Source organism: Pan paniscus, chromosome 4 (assembly GCF_029289425.2).
Source record: "Pan paniscus chromosome 4, NHGRI_mPanPan1-v2.0_pri, whole genome shotgun sequence".
Classification (NCBI taxonomy): Eukaryota; Metazoa; Chordata; class Mammalia; order Primates; family Hominidae; genus Pan; species Pan paniscus.
This window is the reverse complement of record NC_073253.2, coordinates 109,760,820-109,766,819: the sequence shown is the minus strand read 5'-3', so window position 1 is coordinate 109,766,819 and position 6,000 is coordinate 109,760,820.

Here is a 6,000-nt window from a genome sequence, read left to right as displayed (position 1 = left end):
CCTGAACTGTGTGTGTGCATGCATGTGTGTGTGTCAGGCTTGGATCTTTATCATCTGGGTGTAGAGTAACAGTGTGAAGTTTAGCAGTGTGAAGGGGCACTGGCTGGGGCTCCGGCACAGTGTTGAACAGTAGTGATGATGCTGGGCATCCTCCTTCTTGTCAGTAAAGAGGCTATGTCTAGAGTTTTGCTATTACTTCATATCTTGCAGATATGCTTTATCAAATTAAATAAGTTCCTCTATCTTATTAGTTTACTACAAATATTTTTTGAATGAGTGTTGAATTTTATCAGATGTAGCTTTAGCATTGAGTGAAGTAATTATATGATTGTCTTTACTCTGTTACATGCTGTGATTATATTATTAGGGTTTAATATTTTTGAAAGGCTGATTAAACTTTCTTGGTCATGCTGTATTATTGTCTTAATATAGCACTGGATATGGTTTTCTAATATTATATTGAGGATTTTTACATGCAACTTTCGATGTCGATTGGTTTGTAGCTTTATCTTATGTTTTCCTTGCCTAGTTATGACTTTAGGGTCATATACTTAGTAAAATAATTTGGCTAACTTTATGTTATTTAATTCTCAGGGAGATTTTATATAAAATGCAAAGTATTCTTTCAAAGCAACTGGTATGAGTGCTTTTTGACTTGGTATATTTTTGACTACATTTCTATTTCTTTTATAGTTGTTTTTCTATTCATATTTCTACTAGTTCTTGGGCCAATTTTGGTAATGGGTTTTTGAAAAACTATATTTTTGGTCTATTACCTTTTGATCTGTATAGGCTGCAGAGATCTTCAAGTCTCCCACACAATTATGCTTTTCCTTTTATTTCTGAGAGTTTTAATTTATATGTGTTATTATTTAGTGCATACACTTCATGCAGCTTTCTCTTCAGTATCAGTTGAATGTTTATCAGTGTAACATGGCATCTTTTTGTGATTTCATACTTTTCATTTGATTTGCTTTAGTCTGAATGAACATTGCTACCACTTTTTTGTTTGGACCAGCCTGAATTCTCCCCGGGAACTTGGGTTTTAGTTTGACCTGCCATTTTATTTTACATTTCTTTCATAAAAAGCATATATATTTATTTTATTTTTAACCCACGCTTGTATTTTCTGTCCTTTAAACGGGTGAGTTAAACTATTGGTACTTGTTGTTAGGCTACTAGGTTTCATCTTCTTGCTTTGTGCTTTCTCACTTTTTTATTTTTTATGCTTTCTTGCCTTTTTTGTCTTTCCAAAATAGTTTTTACTTACAGTTTTTAAATTATCAAAGTCAAGAATAAGAGCGTGTCATTACCTTTATTCTCCTATGTATGTAAATAAGTTTTCATTAAATGCCTTTGCAAAGGGGTTTTTTCCCTCTAAATATTTAATAATTTAAATTATTTAGCAATATTCTGCTTTTTGCTAATTTTCAAGTCCTCTCTATTATTTATACAGAAGAAATATTCTCTTACTGTGGCTTTTTCTAAAAGAGAGAGGGGATAGGAATCTCATGAAGATACAAAGGATTCCCCACTTGGGCTGCTTCACATTTACTAGGAAATGTCCACCTAATATTTTTATTCCCCACAGCAACCTGTTTTAAGACCTTTGCTATCAGTGATCCCTGTCAAAGACACTTATAATTTTCAAACTCCCTTAAAATGTTTCAGAACACGTATAAATAGGTTTTTAGAAAAATAAAGGGAAAAGCTCCTTACGCAATCATATTTAAGTGATGCCAGTATTTCTTCATAGTATATAACTTCCTCCTATAAACTCAAAAATAAAACTGTTGGTTAATTTAAAGTCCTTTTATCTATTCATTGTTAGTTTCCTCTCTGAGTCTGTGTGATCTTATCCAACAGAAAGACAGGCTAATTTTAGCCTTGCATTCCCAAAGCCCACAAAAATATGAATGTTCAACCTAACAATTCCATTTAAGCAATAAGACAAAAGTGGGAGGAAATGAGATAGAGGAAGACTTAGGTTCATGTACAACATGGAATTGTGCACGTTTTATAGGTAGAACCTGAAGGCCTACCCAGAATAGGCCTGTCTCTTCAGGTTCTACCTATAAAATGTGCTTGAGCATGTGGGTTCACTCCAGCCCACTCTGAAGGGATGGTAGATGGTACAGGTATTATTAGGCAAAATAATGTAGACTTAGCATATTATGGCCAGAAGGATTTTGGTACACATTATGCCAAATATTTTCTTACCGAAGCCATTTTGATTTTTCCTCTACAGTGAAGATATAGTTTGGACTTCATCTTAGTATCTTGTATCATCCCTCATCCAACCACCTAAGGAGGTCTGGTGGCCACAGTCTCTTCAGCAGGGGAGGTGATGGGCCTGGATGGCTGAGGGTTCATTGCCTGACCCAGCTTCAGCAGAGGTAACAGGTGGCATCACCTCCAAATGTGGGTGCAACACTGAGTGCGTTCTGTGATCTGTTGGATTCTTTCTTTTATGACTCAGACCCACGTAATCTCCCACTGGGCAGGTGTACTTTTCCTCTGAGCTGAACCAGTTCAGAGTCTGCAAATATATATATATTTTTTACCTTAGGAGAGGACACTGCATATTCACTGTCCTCAAATATTTTTATAAGTGACAGGATGGACAAATGAGAAATATTATCTTGTTTATAGGCTTCTTTATTTGGGAGTGGGGGGCAGGGAAGGAAACCCCAGGGAAATTGATAATTTTTTTGAGAAAGGAACTTATTTCCTTTAACTCATTTTAGAAATAGATACTCCCTCCAGTATTTTCATCTGTAAAATGGAAATAAACATAGGGTTGATGCAGGAATTAAAGGATTAAATGAGACCTGTCTCCAACAGAGATGAAAAGAGTTGGGTTATGGAGAGAGACTGCTTTCCTAAGAGGGGCAGGGAAAGCAAGTTATTAACAGAGTAGAAAAACTAGAACAAAGTGTCTCTCTGTTCTGCTCTGCTTGGCCACAATCTGCTGACCACAGCCTCCCTTAGACGCAACTTTTAGCTGGACCTAAGGTTACGTAAGTGTCTAATATAGTACTCCTGACACCGTAGCCCTAGTAAGTCTTCCTCCTCCCTCCCTTCCTTCCGCCCTTTCCTTCTTCCTCTTCCTCCTTTTCTTTTCCTTCTCCTCTCCTTTCTTTCCTGTCTCTCACTCACTCTCTTGCTCTTGCTTTCTGCGATGGGGTGCTATATTTCATAGGCTGGTCTCAAACTTGTGGCCTCAAGCTATCCTCTTGCCTCACCCTCCTGAGTAGCTGGGACTATAGGCTACATACCACTGAGCCCAGCCATAGTAATTTCTCATCAATTGAGTAGCATCCTCCACTCCATACTACCACTTAGGGAACACGGGCCTTGGGGCTGAGGAAACCATAACTGGAGAAAAAGGTATTTTCTCGGGGGAACAAATTCTAAGTATTTCTAAAAATACCTGGGAAACTATAATCTATGTTTTCTATTTCTGGGTTCACTGACTCGTGACATATTTAACAGAAGAACTAGTGAGCAGCATTGACAGGGCATTTTTTTCCTTCCCTAATCTAACAAACTGAAAAAGATCATGTTCATCAGGGCTGTAGCAGTAGTGACAGTGAGATGGAGAGAAGTCCTTTGTATCATACTGCTTATGGCAGGGTCTTCCAGGTCTCTCAACATCTCCTAGGATTTTATTTATCAAACAACCAGTTTGATAACTTTTTTCTTAGTGGATTGCTTGAAAATTCAGTTAAAATAGTGGTTCCCAACCTCTTTGGCACCAGGGACCAGTTTCGTGGAAGGCAGTTCTTCCTTGGACTGGGGGTTGTGGGGCGATAGTTTTGGGATGATTCAAGTGCATTACATTTATTGTGCACTTTATTTCTATTATTACATTGTAATATGTAATGAAATAACTCACCATAATGTAGAATCAGTAGGAGCCCTGAGCTTGTTTTCTGCAATGAGAAGGGCCCATCTAAGGCTGATGGAAGACAGTGACAGATCATCAGGCATTAAGTTCTCATAAGGAGCTCGCAACCTAGATCCTTCACATGCGCAATCACAATAGGGTTCGCGCTTCAATGAGAATCTAATGCTGCCACTGATCTGACAGGAGGCAGAGCTCAGGTGGTAATGAGAGCCATGCGGAGTGGCTGTAAATACAGATTAAGCTTCACTTGCTGTACCATCGCTCACCTCCTGCTGTGCAGCCCAGTTCCTAACTGGCCAGGCCCCCAGGGTTGGGGTCCCCAAGTTAAAACACATAAATGGCATCAGGGTGTGTTACACAGACTAGGAGCAGTGGGTGGAGGCTCAGGACCTACAGGGATGGGTTTGAAAAAGTAAATGAGCCCTTTGGTCCAACTCTCAGGTGACCTTCCCAGCACTCCCTAAACAAACACCCTCTACTTTTCTGGATCATATTTATGAACAGATTTTGTGGAATTCCAAGAAGCAGAGAGGGAGTATGTCAGAATCACAAAAAGGATACATACATATTGATTTTCTAGGTTATATTAAACAGTGATAGGATAAGGAAATGGATATGCTAATCCGGATTCCAGTAACTTGCTTCAAGAATGAACTAGACAAGTGAGGGGGGAGAATATATATATATATATATATATACAGTTGGGTGCTAAAAGTTAGAAGATAAGCAGATAATGGAGGTGTTTAATATTTGCTGCCTTTTGCTCTAAGTAGTAATACAAGTAACTACAATCATTTAATGAAATAGATGCCAGGATTTGCAGACCGCCCCACCCCTCCAATATCTTTGTTTTTTTAGGCTCATTTTACAAATGAGAAAACAAAAGTCTCCGAGAATCAGTGGTGTTCAGGTGCACAGAGCTAGTGAGTGGCAGGGCTAAGTTCCACACCCAAGTCTGACTCCTTCCACTTTGCCATGCTATTTCTCAAAACTGAGCAAAGCTCAAAAATAGGAGGACTGTATTATTTAATCCATTGCTCGATGCTCATATTAACCCTAACCCCTAGCTTTTTATCAGAATTCACAAATTCTGTTTTGGAGCATAATTACTTGATTACTGTAGATGTTTTGATGCAGAGACTCTTGGAAAACAAACAGAAAGGGAGGAGAAACTAGGGAGAAAGCACATGAAATTTCCAAAATTTAGTACCTGTTATGCATTTGGCTCATCCTCATTTCTGTAAGAGCACAGGGTCTTCTTTCCAGTGACTAACCTCGACACTGAGTATAAGTGGAGGAAATGAAGAAAATTATTGAGGAAGGTGGTGCCATTGTAATTTAAAATGATTTGCAGAAGCCAAATGGCTTGTGCTGGCTGTAGAGAAACAGACCAGGGTGTGGCAGGCTGAGATGAGACAAACAGAACTCAATCATTATTAGGAATTCTGAAAAGCAAAATGCAAGTAAGGGCATTTATCACCACAAGAGCAGTCCTCTAAGCAGCCCTCAGAGGACTCTGCCTAATGTTCAAAGCCATTTGGGAGGAGACTTGGTAGCTCTGCCTAAAGTGGGGTTGATTCAGCAAATCACAGGCCAGAATGTCTATGTAACCGAGGGGTCCCCTCCTCCTTTTAAAACTGTGGTTATTTAGCATTTAAAAATAGAAATAAAAGATTTAATATTTACCAGTTTTCATATACTCTGCATAGAATAGGAAATGTAAAATTGATTTTGAAGGATAACAGAGTAACTTATTCTAGAAGAGCTACAGTTAAAAAGAAGAGAATAAATGCAAGGCAAAGAAATATAAATTAAAATCTTTGTCTTCTCTCATCTTTGACAAGAGAAGCAATACATTATTTTTTCCCTAGTCCCCTAGTGTTCTGGGGTGATAGTGTTCATTGATCTGTAAGATGATAAACTTCAGTTGCTACTCTGCCTTTTAGTTACAACAAAGGTAGAAGATACAAGAATTAACTACATAAATTGTAAGAACAAATTAATATTTTTTCCAAAATTTCTCCTTACATCCAGTGTTTATAACAAATGCTTGATATATTCTTGCATGTAACCCAAAATACATAAAATGA